We start from the raw sequence: 24,632 nt of genomic DNA on the forward strand, positions 1-24,632 counted from the left end.
CTTCCCTGTTATGGCCACCTGACTGCCTTTCAGGTGGAGTTTGATGGGCACACACCACTTGGAGTAATTAGGAGCTGTATCTCTGTGGCTGTATCACTGCCACATCACCACTCCAGTGGAAACTTTTTAATGGCACCTGAGGAGCACCTATGGAAGTGGTCATGTTGCTGATCTGACAGTTTTTAATTTTTCCTTTTTCTTCCTTGAAGACAGTTCCAGTATGAGGGATGGTGGTAGTGACCACTGATAGCTTCAGTTCTAAGAGCAAGAATGGCCAAGTGTTGCTAACACATGAAGTTTCGTTCAGGATTTTGAAGTCCCAAAGTACTGCAGTGGTCTGTCTAGGGTTTTGGTTTGACCCATTTTAAATACCTTGTGCCTATTACAGGAGTAGACCTTCATTAACCTGCCCTGAAGTTCTTAAAAATTAAATTAAATCTCACTAGAAAAGATTCAAGTAGTAAGAGCGGTAGTTTTAGTTCTAAGGGATATAACTTGTTCTGTATTAGTGCTTCTGATTTTGGGCCATCACCCCTCGCTCTCTATTGCCAGGCTCAGGGTGACATTTCACTCATTTTTATTCAAAGGTAAATTGCATGACCAGGAATGAAATTAATTCCAGGGTCTGACTCAAAGTGCATTGTAATAAACAAAAGGGCTGATATTATCTTTAGTGGAGTACCTACAACGTTTAGTAGAGCACTGAAGTTAACACAAGCCATAATATGCACATAGTTTTAAAGAAAAAGCTATAATATTTCTTATCATAACGACAATATTGAATTTGTCTATGTTTATGCTAAACAGCATAACTTCCTTTTATGTTTCAGATATTAATATTCATACATTTACAGTATAACACTGTACTCTGCTTTTGCATTAGGTTCAGCTAGATTGTTACCCTGACAAACATTATTAAAGATTTTTTTCCTTACAAACTCAAGAGACTACAGTCAGAATTTTTCTGCTACATACATTCACTGATGTAGGGATTATAGGTTTGAGCAACTTACATTGTATAATAAACTGCCAAATGAGATGAGGTAAAACAGTAACTCCACAGAAGGATCTAATTCAGAGTACTTACTGTGTGCTAGTATTAGTCAGTGATTAGGTTATTAAATCCTCTCTAATTATTATTTGAAGCTTTTCATAAATAGCTTTTTGCAAAATGGATCTTATCTAAAAATTTAATTTATTGGATGTTTACAGACTTAAAAAAGTGATTTTATGATATAAACCCAGAATTACTTCCTTTTTAAATAAACCCAACTGGTGCTGTAATTGAGATGAGCACGCTATTTTTTTCATGCAATAATCTGATATGGGACTTTCCTTTCTCAAGAGACTTGCTTGATCTGCTCTTTATAGACATTCAGTCTCTGTAAATATGCTTTTGGTTTCTTTATCAGTAATAGTATTAGACCTGAATGCTTTAGTATACAGTATAATGGGATATTAAAGGGCTTTCTGTATATGTTTTAGACAAGCCAGTCTAATAGAAAGAAATGAACACATGAAGCATATTCTTTACAAGTAGACAGTACCATTTATAAGGATTTTCTTCTACCATTTAGTTATTACATTTTGAGAGAAAATCACATTGCTTTCTTTGCCTTTTTTTCTCTGTCAGTGTTTGCCTTTTTTTCCTGCTTGTACTTTGCTACCAAACCATTTGACTATCTGTGTTGCCATGGGAAGGACTGTAATGCCATAAATTCAGAGAAGAGAAGTTCCTGTGTTCATTTTTTTTTTTCCATTTTATTCTTACACAAGCACTAGCACAGATTAGCTGCTTTCATAAGGGTGTACTGGCACTGGAGCAGGATTGTAAAATATTCCATTTTGGAAAAGACACAGCAAAAACATTCTACATGTTTCACAGAATGGCACCAACCTACACAAGCAAAAGTCAATGCTTCCTAACTTGTAGATACCTGACTGTTCCAGAACTGAGCCAAATTATGGGCAGTTATCCATCTAGTCTTACAGTATGTGAGTTCCAGAAATGCAAAAAAATGGAGGGAAAAACATGTTAAATCACAAAAAAAAAACATGCTGGGTGCCTTAGGGGATTTGCCATACAATTCAGAGACTTTAATTTTCAAACTACTGGCTAAACCACCACAGGCAAGTAGTGACTGAAATTTGCCACCTTCTAAAATCTGTAAAGAGTGGCCCATCCAGAAGGACCTGTAGCTTCAGCTCAGTTGGCAGTGCCAGCTCTTCCCATCACAGAAAGGAGCTTCCTTGACTGGTACCAGTGCAGGTGCTCGCTTAGTGGGATCCATGGAAAGGCAAAGGCCAAAACATCTACCAAGAACAGGTCCTCCAAGTACCACAGTGCAAATAACAGACCCAGGTTTGTTCTACAGACAACTCATTCAGCCACAAACTAAATGTCTTTGGACAGCAGCCCCCAAAAGTCACATCTACCACAGTAAGAACGAATGTACTGCTTGGGGACAGCAGAGGCAGAATCACACACTGTAAATGTGATCAAACTTCCTCATGAAAACCCAGAAGTGCCTTTACACATCAGAGTAGGGTCCCCTACGTGCTGCTCACTGCAAGTGCTGGTCAGCATCATCCATATTACCTGCAGTTACCATTCAGAATCAAGGCTGGGGGCTCAGCCTCAGTTCCTCAGGATACAGTTCCAAAGCTCCAAACAGGCAAAATGAAGACCCTAGGTGGTAATTTGTAGTGAACATAACCTAGTCCTACCTCTGCCATTGTATTAATCATCCACTGCTGACATGGAAACAACTTATTTTGACAAATAAACAACAGAAATGTGATTCAGAAGACACAGGAAGCAGATGTGCAAAGCTCAGGAAGCCGAGTGTAAAGACTCACCGTCCTGTCTGCAACCACACACTAATCTCATGTTTGGCTGATGGCTGTGGCTGAGCTGCTCTGTTCAATATTTTGTATGTTGATTGGCTTGTTATTCACTTCTGCCTCTGCTGGAAGCCAGACTAACCTGTGGGGGAAGTGTGGAAAACAATTACAGTATATTGAAATGGTCATACAAGTACAGCACACTGCAACACTTTACATAATTTATTAGGTGTTACTACACGCACTGGCACTCACATGACAAAGGTTTTAACGAGACCGACAAATAGGACAACATCTGCACTCCTGTGAGAACATTTGAGATGAAAATTTAACATTAAACCAAAACTGCACTTACTACAGTGCAAACACTGCAATCAAGTGGTCTGCCTTGACTTGCAATGCATTATGTTAACACAGTATGGTTGCCAGAGTGAAATACAAATGTTCATTACAGCAGCAATTAATTGCTTGCTATTTTTGAAAATTAACAGTTAATATACTTTTCCAAATCAATCCAATCCAGTGTTACTCTGAATTTTCATGCATCATTTCTTTATTTTCGTCCCTATTGTGCACACAAGGTCAATTAACTGGTAAATATAATTATTTTACAAACATAGCAAGAGGCAGCTTATTATAAATAACAATCTATTTGCATATTTCCTTGTTTCTGAAGAGAACAGCAATGTTACAGGTCTGAAAATCTTTGCAACCCTAATGCAGTGAGATATTGTTTTTAAGTAAATCTTCTATTTAAGTAAGTAGCCTAGTAAATATGCCATTTCTTAGATTAAAATCAGCAAGTAGAAGCTGGGTTGCAGATTTCAGAACTTGCCTCATTTGCATCTTGAAAATGGAATGGAACCGAAACCTTTCAAGCTTTATTGTTCAACTCCACAATTCTGTTGCTCTTTGTAAATGAAACGGAAAAGAGATGTATGTGAATATATCACACACTTCAGCCTAAATGAGCTTTTCAAATTTTAAATGAATATCATTGTTTGTAGTCACCTTCACAGTATTCCTGAAGTTGAAGCTGTGAGCTGAATTCTGACAATTTTGTGAAAGATTTGGGAAAACATGACTCACAAGATTTTAATACTGGCAGACAAAGACCCCTTTCTGACTCTATTTTTGATTTCCAGGGTCTCTTTAAATAAAGAAGATATTCAAGACAGAGGGACAATAGAGAACAGCTGCAAGGATGATTTCTTCTAAAAGGAGAAATCAAAGGACAGCACTCCTCATGTGCACTATATATGGCAATCTCTTTGTCTGAATATCGAAGAACTGGTTGGTACTCGCATGCTGTGCTGAAACTGCGTGGCTGTAGAGGTTTTCCTAGACATATTTCTTGATGACAACTGCATGCTGTTGGATTTGTTTCAGTGACTGTGAATCTGTGAGCCATGCATATTGCGTTCCATTTGCCACTTCGCAAGAAAAAAATATTTAGTGAGCTTATGGCAAGCACAACACCTCATTTGTGCTGATTGGGGTAGATGGGGTGATTTGTAGATTCACACACGCTGAGCTTCAGGCACTCCGAGAAAAACTCCATTGGGCGAACTCAAGATTTATGCCCCAGCCCCAGTACAATTCATGTGTTGGGGTGCTCCTACTGAGACCTACCAATGGGAGCTGACAGCTGCGTACAGTGCACTGGAAACATTTTAAAGCTTGCTGTAAAGAAAATAGAGCAGTCTACGCCTAGCAGGGAGGAAAATCGATGAGTCGGCACTTGGCAGTGGTGACCAGCAGGAGGATGCTTCTGATGAATGCTGAGTCATTGATTTCCCTCCCTGATCAGCAGCAGCTGCTCCATTCACACTGCAGAAAGCCTTCTCGCCACGACCACATGTGTCAGCAGGCTTTATTGTCATTAAAGCAAGAGGTATTAGCTGACAAGACATCCAATTTATGTATTTTTGGTTTCGATAGCTCTAGCTCACAATTTCAAAGTTGCTTCCCAGCTAGGGCACCTAAAAGGACATGCGTATCAAGGCAGGAGATCCAATAGCACAGGCAGCTTCACAGGTACAAACAGTATTTGCGTGACAGATGTGTGAATGTCGCCCCAGCCTTCGGTTTCTTTTCTCACCAGGAGGCACATATTTCATAAACTCAGAGCACAGTCGAGCAAAGAAGTTAAGACATCATCTGAGAAGGTAGGCTTCAAGTCAGCACAACGCTTATGTAGGAGAGCTCACATGTTTAAATTTAAACATACGTGTAAATATTCAGATGAACTGGGCTCTGCTCATGTGCCCTGCTCATGTGCCCTGCCTCCAGTGTGTGTGATGTACCATGGTATGGCTGAAGACCAAAGCATAATTGTAGTTTGTAATTTTATGACAATAAAAAAGCAACAGGTAAAACAGGTGAGACTACACCGAATGACTACAATAAAAGTACAGTTGGAGCAGGTTATTACAAATCTCAGCATTTGATGAGGATGTATATATTTCTCAACATGTTCTAGCCCTTGTTATGCTGTTTACATTATCATAATTATTACTTAATGTGTCTGTATATCTGCTTGAACTGATCTTTGAGGAAGCAGTTTACAGAAAGAGAAAAAGGAAGAGAAGGGACTGTCATGAGATAAATGCTGTTTCTCAGGATTAAAATTGACTGAAGTACACTATTTATAGTCAGGCACTTCACTGCTAGTAGCAATGCTGAGCCTGTTCATTTCAGGTTCCATTCATCGCAGAATATGCATGACTCTGCCTCAAAAACACTCACAGAAAAAGTCATAGGTCAGGCTTCTGTGCTTGAACTGGTATTTCAGCAAAAGCTCACGTGGCCAGCCACAAAAAACATTTTCCCTCAACTCTACGTGTGTTTGTCCTTCGAAAAAGAGCCTCTTCACCACAGCGACAGGCCTGGATTCAGGAGAGCCCATAACTGGCAAACTGCATTTTCCTAGTTAATTCAGCTGCAGATTGAAAATTGCTCTTTTATAGCTGGCTCCCCTCTTTCAGGAGGCACGAGTCCACTTAAATTCTTTTGCTTTTTAAAGGGATCTCATCTCCCAGCTTCAGTGAGTCCTTGTTAGAGCTGCTTTAAACTCAGTGGTTTCGGGTCACGAAGATTTTGGAAAAGTGTACCTTAGCTACAACATCCACTCAGGTTGTAGGGTTTGTGAGTTTAGGAACTCTAAAATTTAAGATAAACATCACTGCCAGCCCATTTCCTTCGCCTTATCTCCCTACATTTCTGAAAGCCCTCCTCCATTCTGCTATGCCTGGGGGCAGCTGAGGAGGCTCCTCCTCGCAGGAGCAGTTGCATTAGCACAGAAGCTTTCAAGGATAACTGCTGCTCCTCGGGGAGCCCCAGGAATAGGAACAGGCAAGAGTGCTCTCATTCTTTTATTCCTTCGCACATCTGGGGTCTGAAGTGTCTTAGGCTGTGCTAAAAATCTGCTAACTTAAGAAACAAGTCTTTGAAATCAGATTGTCAGCTACAGTGCAGGTAATGAGCCGTGTAACTTCTTAAATCACACACATATCACTTTCTTTAAAATTGTTGACCGAGGGTATGAAAAGCACAAAACAGAAATAGCAGATGAACTCAAAAGTATAATGTGACCCTGCCTCATGTCTGAATTTCTTTGGTATGATCCACATGGACAGAAATTACTTGCACATTAACAGTTGCCACTGATGCAAGTAGCAGTGTTCTTGAAATTCTCCATTTAATTTCCTGATGATTTTAATAAAATACTAACTTTGCAAGCTGAAGGCCAGGTTCTGGTACTGACTGATGACAAGGTGACATGGAGCAGAAGAGAGATCAAATGAAAAATAAAGAATATGACAGATCCTAAATAATTTCATTACTGACTGAAAGCTAAGGAACACTGTATTCAGGACCAAATTCAGAGAAAATAGAATACTTAGTATGCAAAATGTTTTAAACTCCTATAAAACTGATCAGGAGGGGATATGCTACCCATAAAAAATGAATTTCCAATACAAATGACGCACATTGGGACGCACAGTCCAAGTTTTGGAGAACAAGAAGTTTCATTAAAGAGATGTTCCAATGAACAAGATCCTGCTATGTTTAGATCATATCTACCTAATAAAATTAAAGATTTAGACATAATTAATATAGATCCAGACATTTACCTAATTAAAATGAACTGGGTAGAAAGAATTGATTATACATTTCCCTATGAATGAAAATAAACATACAAATTACTGTTCATCAAAAGATAGTGTATAACTCTAATGCTTTGATGATAGAAATCTCACATTATTTTTAATGTAAGATTGCTACTGATTAGAAAAAATGTATATGATTACAATTAGTCAGTCAGATTGTCTAAATCAGCAGATGAGTTGATGGAGCTATGACAATTTACAATATCTGAGAATCTTCTTATCTTGAACCAATGAGGAGAACAGAATCAACATTTGTAAAGAGGAATGCTTCCTTAGACACATTATCAAACAAAATCTTTTTCAGATGAAAAATGAAAACCAATGACAACACTGCAAAGACTGTCACCATCACCAGTACTCAAACAGCCCTCAGTTTATGTAAAAGAAGAAAATTTATCTGAAAATAATGAATTTAAAAAAGGCTTTCCATAATATAAAATTCTGAGAAGGGGTTTAAAATTTTTCTTGAGCTCTGAAAACAGATAAAATCCTTGAAAACAGACTTTGTTTCAATATTTTTTAAGGTATTTTATACAAGCAATAATAGGAAACTGTCTCTTACACAGTGTCCTGTGTGGTGATGGAAAGCTTGGCTGTGATGTAACTGTTCCAGCATTCTGTCTTAGACAGATATTATACTGGAGGATGTTGCTTACTTAGCAGAAGGACTGAATTACCATGAATATGGTTGTATGGTAAAAAAAAAAAAAAAAGAAACAAATCTGATTTTAGTGATTTTCAAACCTTACTAAAGGCTTTTTTTAATTTGTGGGAGTAGACTGAGGTACTTTACTGCCAAGAGTATGAGTGATAACTTTTGAACCTAGCAGTCAGTGGTCAAATTCCAAATTTAGAAGAGGAAAAATTAGTTCACAAACCTTCTGTCATCCCAGTGGATCTGGAATGGCAAACAGGAGAAAACTCGATGCATGAGTTCTCTGAAGAGTAAATATGATGCTTATTGCTGTACCTTTGATATAGTACCTACTTTTATAAGTAGAAGCATCAAAATAGAAAATGAAAAAAGGTCCACGTACCATAATGAGGATAGGAGGCTGGCCCTAGATGGAGTAACATTTGGAGTTGTCGTATTTTATTTTGTGTATCCTTTCTGTTACATCCCTGAAAATAAAGCCAGAGTGTTCAAGAACAGCCCCCAACAGGCTGCCTTTTGGACACAGAAGACATCCTTAAAATATATTCCAAAAGCTCTCAAATGTTCAGAGAAACAGCTGTTCAATCTTATGTCATATCACTACACCATTCTTGTTGCAAAAGATAGAGACCTTGCATAATCAACATATTTTCCTGGCGCGGTCTCCTCTCGCTCCCGTTCTCACCCTGCTGACGGAGCTGCTGCATTAGCAGCACTTCTGTTTGACCAAATATGCTGAAGATTATTTTCTAGAATAGACTTTCACAGTCTTCATGACCAGCACATGGTCAAGTCCTGTCAGGAGCCTTCTTTACAGAAGACATCATTTTACTTTTAACTAAAGACATCTGGTCAATATTTGACTTGTAGATCAGTTTGATGATATGGGGCTAGAAATCTAGCTGATGTAACCCCAATATAATTATTATATATTATATATTTATTTAATATTATATAATTATTATATATTATATATTATATAATTATAACATCAGTAGAAAAGCTGTCCTTAAAAACTACAATATAGGAAGACACTAAGCAGGTATGCATCTTTTTAAAACTGATTTGAACTTAAAATCTTCATTTTCCCTAGATTCAACTAGGGAATATTCTAGCCCTTAAGCAAAGCTATTTGAGGCTAATGTCCTAGTGCAGATAAGAACTGAATTTAGCTCAATGTGCATTCACTGGATATGCTCCATCCTGTAGAAACACCTCTCCCCATTCAGTACAACAAATATGTAGGACAGAGAGCACGCAGGACTATTTCATTTTTGCTCACTTTTTAAAGGCTTCTTCTCAAGCATCTCTTCTCTATAAATGTGTGTGCATGCACATGTTTCTACCCCTCCTCTTTCATTTCTTTTCTCTGTAGGGCACCGAAAGTGCTTTTCAGGTGGGAGGGCAGCAGTGTAAAATTGACTACCATTCGAGTCAATTTGCTTCAGCAGCCATTCCATGTGTAAAGCTTTTTATACAGAAGGAAGCTTTTTAGACCTGAAGACCAAAAAATCTATTCTTTTACAGTCACAAAGTCCCTGTGAAATCAGAGAGGTTTCAAGAGCTCATGCGAGGATAGAATTTGGCATGGAACCTACTGAAAAAAAAAAGGCCTATTAAGATCTTGCAATCTGTTTTCCCCGGTTTTTCTCATTAGCAGAAGGAAAATAATTTGTTCTAGAGAGGAACATCTTTACCTAAGAACTTCAGGCAGGTTGTACACAGAAAGCACTGAAGCACTTTTCACTGCCTCCTACTGTTTGAAAACAAATGTTAGTGTTATTTTAAAATCAAATAGCGCCTAGAGAAATAAAATTATCTGTCTACTTCCAGCTAATATATCTCACACTTGATTGACAGGGTATTGTCCAGTGATAAGTACCATCCATTTCAGTCTTCTGGTGCTTACTGTTCTTCTGTGACCTTACATAACTTATGCTTAACCCAGTGTTTGATAGGTGATCCACCTTTAAACCTTTAAGGATGCCTGTCAGTTTTACTTTATTTGTTGAGGACTGGTGTTGAGGACAAACATACTCCTTCTTGTTGCTGTTAATCTGGAAAGAAGGTCATTCTCGCTGGAAATGTTGTACATAGGAAAACCCAGCAGCTTTCCATGTGGCCAAGACAACATCAGACCAGTGTAATAAGTCTTTTTAAGATAAAAAGCTTCACTGGACACTTGGTCACAAAGGCTTCAAGGCCATAATTAAAAAAAAAATCCAAAACCTAGGACAACGCATAACTACAATTAATTTACAATTAATCTCTAATATAATCAAAGAGGTTACTTGGCTTCCAGTTGCTACCCACACTAAGTCACTTCTTATTTACATACCAGATCTTCCATGTTGCTTTCAATAATCCTATTCATAAAAGTGTCTGGCTCCTGTGGCAGATTTTCAACCTCAGGAGCCCATAGCCTTGGAACAATGTTTAGATACAATTTTAATGGAAATTTTTTCAATAAGAAAAAAACACCCAACCCCTGAATTTGGACACCCACAGCCCCATCAACAAATTTTTATTTTGTTTTCATTGTAAGAAGAGAATTAAATTGTCATTTTGGGACTACACATGTCTTTGATGATGCAGCTTCCTAAGACACCAGAAAATAGCTGTCTAGGATGCCCAGTGAGGAGACTAGTCAGGAAACCAATATGGATCAGTCCTTGGGAGGTTCTGAGACTGTGATTTAAAGCTACCAGTCAGGGTCAGCCCAGGGGCAAGCAGAGAAACAAGTCACTTGGAGAGATTTCTAAAGCCTCTCGTAACAGGTCAGAAAATGCTACAAAACAGGATAGGAAAGAAGTCCAAGAAGAAATGTTGTGCCTACCCCAAGATGTGCTGAACTATACCCTTCTCATTCCAGGTAGGCCCTTTTTCTAACCTCAACATAATGAAAAAAGGTAAAGGTAATTTGTGTTTAACTAGTTTTATTGTCAAGAAAAGCTTTTGCCTAAAGCCTAGGCGACCATTTTGTTTTGCATTGAATCACTCACTCTCTGTCCTGTCCAAGGTTATTCCCTTTGGCTTTGCATCATGTTTTTCCATATTTGAAGATGGCTATCATGTTTCTTCTAAGTCTTTTAACCTCTAGTCTAAACAACCCCAAACCTTGTAAACTTTTCTCATAGGTCACTTTATTGCTCTGTTCTGCTGCATTGTGAGACTTATCTTAGAACTTTTCACAGCTGTAAACCAGAAGAAATATTTTATTCATTTTGCAGGCTGTGCTCCTGCTTGTAGAACTCAAAATTACTCCACCCCACTTTTTTTAACACTAGTATGGCACTGCCCATTCATGTTCAAGATGCAGTCAGCTACAGCCCTTGGTTCCTTTCCTATATGACTGTAAATTAGTCAGTTGTTTCTCACTTAGTTGATTCTATGAATGATTCTTCTCGTCCAAGCACAGAAACTGGACTTGTCTTTAATTGCATCCTGGGTTTTTTTCATACCATCTTTCTAATTTGCTAAGATCCCTTGGAATTCTAATCATGTTTTCTATACCTGGAGCCTTCAAAGCTTTGTGGCATCTGCAGATTTAAAAACATTTTTTATCTTATCATTGGAGTCACTAATGAAATATTTTAACAGTATCTGGCTCAGGACAGATCCCTGTGGAACCACATTTGATATATCCTTCCCTATTTACAGTAAATCATTGGTAACTATTCTTTGACTTTAGTTTCCCAGCTCATTTCGCTAAGACTTCACAGTAGATTTTCTTCTACATCTTGTTTTTCCAGCTTCCTTAAGAGAATGTTATGTGAAACAAGAATGCTTTAAAGTATCTCTAAAGTTAAGATTTATAGCTTCAAGAGATATGGGATAGAAACACTGTTCCTAGACTTCTAGTACCTTTGTGCCTGCAAATAGCACTCCCTGAGTAGTTTTACACCCATGGGGTGTTATTCCTTCACCTGCTCAAACTTTCTCCCAGTGTAAAGAAATCACATCCAAGGGAAAAAAACCCCTGAGCTGATACAGAAATTCATGGAGTCTGGAGTGGTATGAAGTATGGAAATCAAGTTATAGAGGTATGCTGTCTGTGAGCATACTCTCTGTCTCTGAGTGTTCCTTCACACCCTGGAAACCTTTTAACTAAAGATCCCTGTTCCCATCTCATAATTGTGGAGGGATTCTGCAGGTATGTGCAACAAAAACTATTACCTCCTAACCAGTTCATCCAATCTAGCCAGTTCCATCAGTTTTAACTCCTTCACCTCTACCAGTACTTGAGAAAGGGAGTATCCAGACCCAGACTTTTGTACTAGCTTGGCCCAGTTAGTTGATCAAAGGAAGGAATGTTGGCCTGAATTTCCTCGGTCATGTGCATTACATTAGTCCCTTATCGTTACTTTGATGTCAGTTTTTGTGGTTTAATTATATACTAAGAAATATTCTTAGGTAAGCCAGGAAGATCTGTCCTTATGACTCAACCATCCACTTTTTGGCCAGCTGACTGTACATTTAATTAACATCCTAGGCATCAGTTCTGCAGTCCTACCCCAGGCAAATCTCCCATCAAAGTGAATGGGAGTTACTGTCTGTGCAGGGCTGAACACAGAGTCAACAGTACAGCACTACAAGTTTGGGCAAACAGTCAATCTTTATGAATTTTTCAGTAATGCTGTTAAAGTGTTCTTAGCTTAAAATATTCCTTTTAGTTTGAAGAGATTAGTTCTCTCCTTAACTAGTGTGTTTGAGTCATTCGTAAGCAGGATGTTGGTGCAAACATTAAGAGAAGTCTTTTTCATCCAATCCTTTAATTTGTATTCCTTCCTTTGTGTGTGGACATTTGAGCATGGTGGAGGAACCTGATAGATGCAGCATGTGTGTACCACATCAAGTGCACAGAAAAAAAGTTACAACTTTGACATAGATAACTGTGCATGAAAAACTCCAGGTTGAAAGATACATTTTGGTCAATGCCCAGAGGCAGAAAACATGAGGGTGTTTAATGTTTGGCAGCAGCCTAACATTTCACCCATTCAACTCAATGGTAAATCCCCTCTTAAGTTAATTAAAAAAAAAAAAAAGTCCATTCTCAATATTCCTGAAGCACTGTCCTAAAATTTCAAATTCTGTTATTGGATTACCTTAGCCAGCAATAGGTACTATGAAATCAATTTAGTGATGGGTCACAACCATTTGGATCTTCTACAACACTGATTTTAAGAGGCAGTATAAGAATACAAATAAATCCATGATACTATTGAAGACTTTGGGAAAAGCTCAGTGGGATTTAGGAGAGTTGAATCCCATGCTAACCTCTACCTTTCCTGATTCAATCCAATTTTTCTGTTACCACGGCTGCAGCTTCCTCAATGGTGCTGGATCCCTTTTTAAACTCTCCTCACCTCAACACAACTTTATCCCTCCAAGACTCATAGACTTCCCACACCAGTCACAGCTCTGCTTTGCTCCTGAGTTGTCTTGGAGACAAGGAGAGGAACGGAGGAACAGCATAGCTTGCCTCAAGCAGCGAGTCACTGGTCTGTGGCTGGAGCAGAAAGGCTGTAGCAGCAGACACAACCAATGGTAGAGAGGAACAGAAAGGGGTTGAAGACCAGAGAACAGGATATAAGACTTACACTGCAGCATCAGGACAGCACAACAATGCCGTGCGTTCAGAATGTCTCATGCACACACAGGTATGGGGATTGTCCGATGTGTTTCTTTTAAGAAGCCAGTGAAATCAGAGTGCAGACCCTGCCAGACTCAGAAATGTAATTTGGATTGAAAGAATTGGTCATGCTTTGCCTAAGAAGGTAATAAGTTTAGTTCACAGCCACAACAGCCACACGAAGTAGCAGTAAACTGCTTCTGTGACTCAGGAGACAGCAAAAACTACAAAAAAGAAAAGCAGTGATGGACCAGAAAAATCAGCACTAGAAAAACAAAAACATTGTATCTTGCATGTCTCCCAGAAAACCTGTCCTTGGGCAGAAATAAGACACTGGTTTATTTTGCGGAACAGTAGGCAGGAGAGATTTTTTTCATACTGAAATGATCAAAGAATAAATTCAGGTTTTAGTTTTCTCTGTATTGTGTTTAATTGGAGGTGGGGAGGTCTGTGGTGATTTAAGAATCTGGTTATCTTTAAAGAAGGTTTTCAACCTCATACTTTCAGCAGTGAACTGGGCTGGCTAGAAATCCATCTTGTACTTGTCACATCTATATTAAATTATCTACTTTTTTCATTTTACAAGGGAAGACGTGAGCAGAACATTACTCAGCTGTCAGGATACAGGACTGTGCTGCTGAGCAGAGTAAAGTGAATATATTCTACAATGCTGCAAATCTAGCACAAAGGTACCAGAGGAGGGATTTGTGTCACCAGTTTTTACCTACTGTGTTCCTGGAAGGCAGTTTTCAGTAGGCTTTGTTTTGACTGCTTTTTGCTATGATGATATTTAAACCTGATCAATAGCCCTTTCTTCTGCAAAAATAATGTCTCCTGACTACAAGGTTACAGATAAAGACTGGAAAAATATTTTTAGCTTTCAACAAATACAAACTGACCAGTGTAAATCTACTATGATGACTTGTGCAGATGGTCCTTACCCTAATATCAAACGGTAGTAAAGAACAATCTTGCAACTGAGTTTTTAGTATGTTTTTCAGGTATTCTGGCTTATCAGAAACATAGTGGGTTATAAAAGCATTAAGACACATAGTAAGAACATTATACATATCATATTCATGCTTCCCTAGACTACACATGATAAACTAGAAAGAAGCCCACAGAATTTCCTGATAGTTCTCCGTTTGTATCTTGCAAACTGACCCTGTGGGTCTTGGACTTTGATGTAATCAATTTTCCCACTCAGAGGAATAAACACGTAAAAGAAAATCTTATATTCCTTCTTAAATAATTCCTTGACAATTTTAAACCACAGAGAAATAACAGACTTCCAGGGCACAAAAAAAGCCAGAAAGTTGGCCCTGAGTGACTGAACTGTGACCACAGTGGGGAGGCAGGGAATATGCTTGGGGATGGCTAAAAGTAGGATTACAGAAAAGAAAATGCTGAAAACCAAGGTAGTTCCTGTGCTTATCACTTCCTTCCAAAACATTTGCATGTCAGCAGTGCTTTTTATTGCATTTCCCTGTCTGGGTACTGTCAGGGCAGTAACCTGTACCTCTGTGTATGACAAGCTGAATGAGAGCTTTTTTATGAGAGAAAGTTATTGTACAATAAAACCAGAATGTTACAGTACAGCGTGTTAGCAACTTTGCAATGTGTGCATGTACTCAGCATACTGCAGAGGAACCTCCCTTTATGTTTACTACTGGCTGAGAATATCAGAATGGGATGATAATACTATTCAGTCAGTGCTGTCCACATTTGGAGCCTAATATATCATACAGTTCATCATACAGAAAAATCCCAAGACACAAACAGAAGAATAAAAGAAAAGAAAAAGCAAATTTATTCCACTAAATAAGCAAGTGGCCACAAAGGCAAAATATCAAATATCAACCCTGAGACATTTTCCATAAGAATACAGACAACCCAACTCTTAAATATTCCTAACTTTCACCCTAGTGAGTCACTGCACTCAAAGAGCTGGATGTTAGTTGTTTGCCAAGAACATGTTTAATCTAGAATCTGCAGACTCTGTCACCAGAGGTGCAAGAGATGCACACAATGCACTTCCCCAGCTCATTTTCAATAGGGGAAAACACCAAATCAGCTGCCAAAACAAGTGCAAATCTCCAGTGTCATCAGAAAGCGCTGAACTTAGACTGTGCCGTCTGTCTCGTCTGCTCACTTTCATTTCCCCTCTCACAGAATCCTTTCAGCAGTTGCACTTCGTGTGGCATTGGGTTACACAGAAGCCTGCTCAGCTCTTGTTTGATCTTGTTTGTTTACCTTACTCATGCTATACACACTAAATCTATTTTCCAGCTTATGACAAGTGTTTCCATTATTCCTTCTTTCCAGCACCCTAAGCATCTGAAATGCTGGCCACAGAAATGCTGCTCTTTTCTAGTTTCCATTTTCTTATTTGACAGAAACATCTACAAAGCTTTATGTGTAATTTGAGTTTTAAAGTTCACCAAGCTTTTGCAGTTCCTTGCAGATATGCTGAATATGGGGACAAATACAATTTTTAGCTTATTTCAACTACTTTTGATGAGTGAAAAGGCAAACTGACAGTATGAACCCAAATATGTAATTCATCTCTGCTAGGGCTAAGCTGCAGCAAAATACCTTGAGAAAGGAAAGTAAGAGGCAATACATCTCTTCCTCAGCCCGGTGTTCTTGGGAGGAAAAAATAAAGTTTCATCTTTCAAATTAACTGCCAGTCAGAAGGGTCCATGCTGATACCCACTCCCTTGAGCTTATTAGTGTGAGGATGCTGCTGAACCCCCCTGTGAATGTGATGAGTTTCTGGAACGACACTAACAATCTCTGACCGTGCATCCCTGGACCACCCCCCAGTTTTCACTTGTGCCAGTGGCATGTCTCATGGATGCCCTCCTTTCAACATTTCTCATTTAGCTGTATTCCAAAATGGAGGAGAAGCATTTTCCCTTAAAACAGAGTGACTTACAAGAACTTACCAGAAGACTGTTTGATAAAAAGAACATTCTTTTGTACTGCTGAACATCCTGCACTACTAATAAATTCATAATGAGAATAAAAGGTGTTCGGCTCAGCAGGGAAAGGATAGATCCTTGTACGTCTTATAAATATAGATGCATATTTTAAAAAGACCATTTAAAAGTCAGGCCTAATATCTCTTTGCACCTTCTGTAGTAGAATGCTGGAGACAATGAGTAGGATTTAATTGGTCCTCGTGCCATACCAGGAACCTCCCACCTACACTCATTTACTGTGTGACTGCTAATAATCAGTATTCTAATGAAAGCAGCATCTTTATCTGCTTCGGGGTATATTTCTATATATGATGATATTTCAAAGTACATTGCAAAGCCACGTAGCAAGATCTCATTCCAACACTGACTCTGACATTTGTGGCAGCAGGAGCTGGACTCAAAGACACTGCCCAGTTTGCAGAAGAACACTTTTTCAGAAAATTCTCTCTGGAACTTATGAATTCAGGTCTTCCTAGTCCCTTACAGCACAGCCACAGAAAAGCAAGAATGCTATAGATCTTCTTCATTATTAGCCTTTTGCCCAAGGTGCTTTCCTTACTATTTGATTTTTCTTCCTTTCTCCGTGTTTTTCTTTAGCTTGAGTGGTTCTGTATCAGCTGTTAGAGTATGGATGGCCAGAACCCACTGTGGCATCATGAAGCACTGTGCTAAAGCTCTGCAGGCTCCTGTGACAATAATCCCCCCTGTGCACATTCAGTGCATGGATCAGTCTTGACATCCACCCTAAAATTTCCCAGAGCTTCCCTTCAAGACCTCAAGGGAGATATCTCTACCATTCATGTGCCTTTTCACTATTATTTTCAAACAATGTGGTATGTGAAAGTAAATACCCTGTCCTCACATGAGGGAGACAGGCAGTAAAAACAGTGCCATTGTATGAATTAAGAGAAAGATGAAAAACATTGAGATAACATTGTTAACCACAGAATTTGACAAACATGGTACTCTCCCTAAAAAAACCCTCCCCCAATACCCAACACCCAGCATTTTTCTTTCAGTAAACAAAACTCACACATGTATTAAAATTAGATTATTAATAAAAATTAGATAACATGATACAGCTGAACTACAAATGACAGGTCTTACACTCTATATTCTGTCCTACTGACACTTTTGCTTGTGGCTTTATATCCCAATTTATTTTTTTTTAGGTCACTTCAGTTGTTTTGAAAAAGGATTGTATTTTAACTAATTTAAATATCATATACATGTATTTATTTACCCAGGAAATAATAGGAAGTTTCTGATAATTTGGGAAATCCAATAATACACTCTTGAACTCTAAGGAGGAACTAAGAAAAACTGAAAAGGATGGTTTTCCCATTGGGAGAAAAGCATTTTTTATTCTCTAAAATTCCTGACATTGAAATATGCTGACTGGAAAGGTCAGTGATATTCCATGTTTAAAGGAGAAGGCCTTAGCTAAAGAGGTACTTGAAGAGAAGAAACTCACAAATCCTGGCAGGACACATACCCAAATCCTAAAGAATAACTGTAAGCACAGAAAATGTCAGGGGAGAGTTGACTGCTCTATCTGGATATGTCTGTTTTTCATGCTAAAGCAAAGAGGGTTTGCTCTTAAAATCCCTCTGCACATTGTGTTGATTTCCTTTTCTGTGTTTGTGACTGTAGAGCTGAGACTGGTCAGCCAGATAGAGAGCAGGGATGATTTACCTCATTAAATGCCCTGGGCAGGTTAATACTGGTCCTGGAAGCAAGAGATGGGGAACTCTCCTTTTAAGTAATGGTGTCATACAGAATATCTGTGCCAGAGAGTACGGCAAAGATGGTGCCTGGAGCCTGGCAAGTGACTCTGGGGAAGTTTAGAGGCAAAGAGTCAGCATGTCTGTGGATCCAGACACCATCCAGTGAATGCTGAACTTCAGGAATGTTACCAGAGCTGTGTAATAGTCTTCACCAGCAGTGCTGCTTGGGAATGTACACATAAAACTACTGTCTGGACATGTAACAACACTTTGAAATAGTTGTTTGGTGTCTCCAAAAAGACCTGATTAACTTGAGCAGCCCCACCTTCCTGCAATTACAAATCATTCATGAACTTCAAATCCCACAGAAAAGTATGGATCTGAATGTCCACAAATACTTGGGAAGTGGACAAATACCTGGGAATTCTCTGGAAAGTTTGAACTGTAATCTAAATTAATTGAGTGCACTATGAGTCACACAATTATTTGATACTGCATAATTGTCAGGCACCCATCCTATTTGTTTAACAAAACTGTTAAATTTTCTAGTGCAGTAAAAACACTGATCTAACATCAAGAAGCCATTGCACTGCTCACTGTTACTGCACAGCTCCTCTACCTGCACAGCACTGCTGGTATTTCTCTGGGCCAGCCTCCACATATGGAGGTCATAGCCAAAAGCATGGCTGTTCTGGAGACTCACTGTCATATCCTGAGCTTACAAACTTAGCCAAATTCAGCCCCAAAACCTCATGAACAGAGTTAGGTAATGCTTGTGCACAGCACTGCTGGTATCGAGACGTTTGATATTGAAATCTCACATATGCCCTTCATTCTAAAATAATTAGCGATTGTAATTTTGTCCCAGGCTGTGCTCTGTCTACTCAGACACCACACAGAACCCATGGCTGTGCCATCTGCAAATACATTTGAACAAGGAAGTTTTTGAGCACCTGCCAGAAAGCAGAATATCAGCAGAAAAATACATTTACTCAAAGAGAATGAAAATTTGCATGGCAGCAAAAATAAACCCAACGTTGCCATCACCATTATGCCAGTGAAGTGCTATTGTAAATGGGCATTGATTGTTTGCTCACTGACAGCAAATAAGAAACCAGCTGCTTGTGTGTGAGCAGGATACAGTTTCTTCAAAAAGAAAAGGATCTTCTAAGACATCAAGTCAAACTGCTAGGAAATGCATCTGTCCATTTTTATTTTTTAAGTGTGAAAAATAAGTGGGTTTGATAACTTAAAAACAAACAAACAAACAAACCAAACAAAAACCCCCAAACCTCAGGCTTTTTCCTGGAAGTTCCCGAGAAAAAGCTGTATTCCCTTTTGAGCTTTATTTCTTTTATTACCATCTATAATTGTTTCCCAGGGTTTAATCAGTCATATGTAGCTGCAACAGTACTGACTGGAGAATGTCTCCTATATAGGCTTTATTTATTTTTTCCAGAGGAGGGAGATGGAGGCCTGAAGCCATGATTTTGTCTTCATTCTGTGTGCAGCATATCTCAAGGACAGAGCACTGGACTGTAAACAAAAGGGACAGCTGTAAGGTCATGAACATTCCTGGAAGCCTATTATACACAAATACAATGTGGAAAGAATATGGAAATCGGTCTGAGCTTTAGCAATATTCATTTTATGCGGAGTTTTACATGTTTCTAAGAACCCAAGCTATTTCAGATTCTATTAGATCTTTTGTGTTGTATCATTTAATGTATTACAAAGCAGCTGTAGCTAACAGCAAAGGTGGGGGAGAAGTACAAATCTCACAGCAGTGTATAATATAACCCTCTTGAATCAAAATGTTGCCTGTTTTTAGAACAAAAAGTAACCCTATATAAAAATGGGAGTTTCAGTGCTAACTACACCACATGGAGACAACTGAAGAAGTATGAATGGGAAAGAGAGAGGAAATGTTACCTGCGTGTTTGGTAGGTTATTTCAGTCCTACAATGTTGCAATCTGCTTCTAGGCTGATCCTTTTGTAATTGTTCTTTAAATAAATAAATAAACAAATAAACCCCCTGATATTAACAAAGTATCATGACTGCAGGAAAGGACAGAAATCCTTTGTAGCATATTGGCCTTCTCTTTTTTTTGGTTTTCTCCTGCATAGGATAATATTTTCAAGACATGTTTTTCCCTGCATATTGTGCTTACACAGACTTTTTGGTGGTGCTCCAACAGAAAAACGTCTGCATGTGCAGTTCTAAAAAGCTTTTCAGCGATGTAAATGATTAAAGATGCAGGGACTCAAAACCATACAAATGCAGTGAAAAGCAAAATCCCTGTTGGCTGCTGTACATGACTGAGTTATGCATTACTTTCTCCTTATCTTCATTAAAGTTTGCACAGGAAAACCATTCTCTGTGGCTCCTCTTCTCTGTCAAATGCTCAGCCATAGTCTATGGACACAGCACTGCCTCCTCATGCAACACTCACTAACTGCTCAAGTTAGTACGAGGACTAAAGTAAAATTAAATGGATACTTCAAAATTCTTCAGTTTTTGGATTATCACATGTGATTCTTGGCACTGCAACTGCATGAACAAAACATATAATCTTTACTCATTATTTTACTGGATACTATGTGCCAAAAATGACACAATGTCAAGTTAAAAAAATATATAAAATCTCTCACCTGCTCCTAATAACTCCCCCTTCCTACCTAATCCTTTTTTGCCTTAGAGAAGAGATAGGTCTCACAGTGAGCCCCGAAGGTCAACAATCTTGAATTCCACTGGAGCAGCAAGAGCAGCAAATTCCACAATTAAGAACTAATAGAGGAATGTCAGAGTCCTGAGTGATTCCAGTGGTTGTAGTTGAGGTTCAACTCACTGCATGAAAGCCCTGCTTGTTAAAACCCAACACAGCAAATTAGCCCTACAAACAAACCGGAGGCCAACGCCTCTTGCAGAAGGCAGTATCATATTCCTCAACACTGAGCTAATACCTCGTTGTTGCTGCACCATCAAGTCTGTATGACAAGCATATGCCATAGTGCCAAGAACCTCCAAAGTCAGCACCTCTTCTGTTCTGGTTACTCCCCAACTAACAATTGGCATAAGGAATACAATATTGTTTCTGTAAGAGCTGAACAGTGAGAAGTGACCTGAGGTAGTCCCCGACAGACGAAAAATCACAAGCAGAAAATTCATTTCTCACTGAAACGCATTTCTCGCCACTTTTTTCCTTTGATATCGTTAAAATAAAATATTTTCTCTTCTAAGAAGGTCTCCCGAAGGAATCCAAACGTCACTGGCAGAGGCTAAGTATTTTATTGTCACTTTAGCATCTGCTCAATCCAATGAACCTGCCTACCCTACCTGCTCTGCATCACTCCCAATAAAATGTGATCAGTAGGCAAATGGGAGAGCAAAAGGGAGGAAGCAGCATAGATGGTCTCAGTGCCAGCAGCTATCAGCCAGGCAGGTTTGCGTGCCATTAGGAGAAAGAAATACAAAGTGCTCTTTTTGTATGCTCCTGTTTGTATTAAAGCAAAAGCTCCAGGGAGTAACTTAAAATCAAAGGCTGACAGGGCACAGTGAATCTGAACAGTTATTTGCAGTTTTAAGACTGCTGGGGAAGGAGAGGCACACAGGTGCGGAGTGGAAGGAGGAGAGGAAGGTGGGGAAGATGTGGATCCAGAAATAAAGTTGAGCAGTAAAGTATAAATCCACCTCACCCCTTCAGCTTGTTCCAGCAGATGTTGGCAAACAGTTAAAGAGAATAGGAGTGATCTTGGCACCACCACAGGGGTAGCAGTTCAGCTAAGTTTGGTTATTTTAGAGTTTTTCTGAACTCTGTTGAGATGCAAACATGCTTTAAGTATGTCAGAGACAAGTGGTGCATTTTTCCCTTTTTTATTTTTTTTTAAATTGTTCAAATATATTTAACGAAGCCAAAATAAGTAAGCATTCTCCTCCATCCCTTTTGGAACTCCCTGCTAATATACTAAAGTGCTGAGGCAATCTGAGTGGATCTACTTGCAAAACAGTTCCTGTTTTATTTGATTTCCATGTTAAGAGGCCAGTGCCACAGTGGACTTGGCAAGCCTATAGCATTCAGTATTTATCATGAGGAACTGGCTTTTTATTTCTTCCCAGGACACAGTGTTGATACAGAGTGTGAGTCTCTCTCCTCTCAGATTCAGTACTAAAACAAAGCCTCAGGATGACATTAACAGACACTGCTGTGGCATATGAAATCTTTCAATATTTATTCTGATCATATTCTCAGCAGTAACAATGTAGTTAATAAATTCACCTGGAGTCTCCACTAGAATTTTTCATGTCCCATTTTGAGCTGTTTTGAAGTGCTCCTGTGCACTTCAGAGTAGTTGCTCTCTTTTGTCACAAATGCGATTTCTTTTTAAGAGTAGAAGAGTCTGATTCTGGTAGATCCCAGAAATACTGTATGCTACATATTAATAAAAGTTTGTTCATCTACTTAAGATTGTAAAACAAAAGTAATCTAAAAGTTTAAAATATAAATATATGTATATTTATTTTTAAAAAGAGCTGGAACATGTTGGCAGTCTTAGAATTTACACTATTTTCCTGTTGGGTCAATAGAAAAGGACTTTCTCTGCTGATAGTTGAAACACACTGCTGCTAAATCCTGTGCAAAGATCCTAAGCATCATGCCTAGATGTGCTTACATTTTTTATATCACAAAGATAGCTAATTATACAGCATCATTTATTTATTTATAACTGTATGACTTTGATGCTCCTGATGCCTACGAGATTCCAAAATGAAGGACAGATTCAACAGAGTTATGTGCTTGTTAATGTAGGTACATAAACAGCAGGGAACTGGACCATCATTTTAGAAGGACTCATTCAGCGTGACCAGCAGACCCAGGCAGGTGATTCTCCCTCTCTACTCCACGCTTGTGAGACCCCACCCAGAGCAGTGAATCCAGCTCTGGGACCCCCAACATAAGAGTGATGTTGGAGCGAGTCCAGAGGAGGCCATGAAGATGCTCTGAGGGCTGGAGCACCTCTGCTCTGGAGACAGGATGAGAGGATGTTCAGAGTGGAACAGAGAAGGCTCCAGGGAGACCTTAAAGCACATTTGAGTACCTAAAGGGGGCTACAGGAGAGCTGAGGAGGGACCTTGGGCAAGGGCTGGAGTGACAGGACAAGGGGGAATGTCTTCAAACTGGAAGTGGGTAGGTTTAGATTATGTATTATGAGGAAGAAATTCTTCCCTGTGAGGCCCTGGCACAGGGTGCCCAGAGAAGCTGTGGATGTCCCATCCCTGGAAGTGTTCAAGGCCAGGTTGGATGGGGCTTGCAGCAACCTGGGATAGCGGAATGTGTCCCTGTCCATGGCAAGGGGCCTGGAACTAGGTGGTGTTTAAGGTCCTTTCCAACCCAAACCATTCTGTGATTCTGTGATGATTCTATGATTTCATGTATGGAATATGGCAGGTCTTATCTTGTATCATACTCCAGGTTACGGTAAAAATTAAAAGCATAGAGTAAAATCCTCTGCTGTTATAACCATCACACCTCCACTTGCTTCAGTGTAGCAATGCTAATTGCTGAAGAACTGGACACATTTTAATATTCCTAATGCAATTCACTTAAGGTTTCAACATTGGGATCGTCGAATGCTGCGTCATTGTGTGGGCTGTATGTGGAACAAAAGGGTTTTCTTCGATACGTGCTGAAAATGGAAACTACCATTAGCGATGATGTTCTGACTGTGAGGCATTTTTCAGTGACAACTTTCACGGAGAGAAGTGAAGAGATCTGGCCTAATGTTGAATTCAGGACTTTTTTAAGCACAAGTGTCATACAGAAATCCAAAGACTGTTACTCAGTGTCCTACTTGCACCTCAAAGAAACATATCCAAGAGAGATGTTCACCTCGTGGTTTCTTAGAGCAGTTTTTATCCTGAAGGGACTTAAGCAAATGTATATGTGGTTGTTTGTATTTCTATAACATTTTCAGATATATCTATGTGGATCACTTCACCCAAGACTAAACTAAAATCATCCTTGAAACTAAACAAAACAAGTTAAAAGTGTCAGAATGAAATTTCACAGGGTATTAGAAACTGAGGAATACTACAGATTTAAATTGCAGTTTGGCAAGAGGTAATTATCCTTGAGAAGACACTTCCTCTAAAAGCAGTTTCTTTCTTGGAAAAAAATTTTGTCATATTATAATCTCTAAAATATATCTACTTGTAAGTACAAAAAAGACTGTTTAGTAAGAACTTCATGTGCTTTGATTCTTAATTTATATTGTAAATGGATAAAAGAGGATACATTATGAATTTAAGTCAGAACAAAAATAATGTAAACATAAAAGGGCTATCATCAATTTAAAGAATAGACTACTGTCTGAAAAACTTCTGGCAGCTCTTATTAATCTTATATTTTACCTACCTCTTCCACTTGTTTTACATCTCTGTGAATCTGAGTACACTCAATATGCCATTTGATATGTAGCAATGCTAAAATATTCAAAATCTATCCCAACACTCACATCTCTAAAAGAAGTTCTGTGGTAAAGACATTTGCCTGTTGTGGCAGTTCTATTCTCTTTATTACAGGGGTGTAGCAAAATGCCAGCTAACAAATAAGAATCCA

The 24,632-nt window shown here is 38.9% G+C and overlaps 1 long non-coding RNA gene across 1 annotated transcript in view; it reads right to left on the reverse strand.

The window, feature by feature from the left end:
- Window positions 1-24,632, reverse strand: part of LOC113948019 — a 130,039-nt gene that overhangs the window by 46,202 nt on the left and 59,205 nt on the right. The window contains exon 2 of the long non-coding RNA XR_003527957.1: window positions 2,860-2,986. This is a non-coding gene — a long non-coding RNA (uncharacterized LOC113948019). The remainder of the gene's footprint in view (window positions 1-2,859; window positions 2,987-24,632) is intronic.

This window comes from Corapipo altera, unplaced genomic scaffold (assembly GCF_003945725.1).
Source record: "Corapipo altera isolate COAL_440 unplaced genomic scaffold, ASM394572v1 65, whole genome shotgun sequence".
Taxonomy (NCBI): domain Eukaryota; kingdom Metazoa; phylum Chordata; class Aves; order Passeriformes; family Pipridae; genus Corapipo; species Corapipo altera.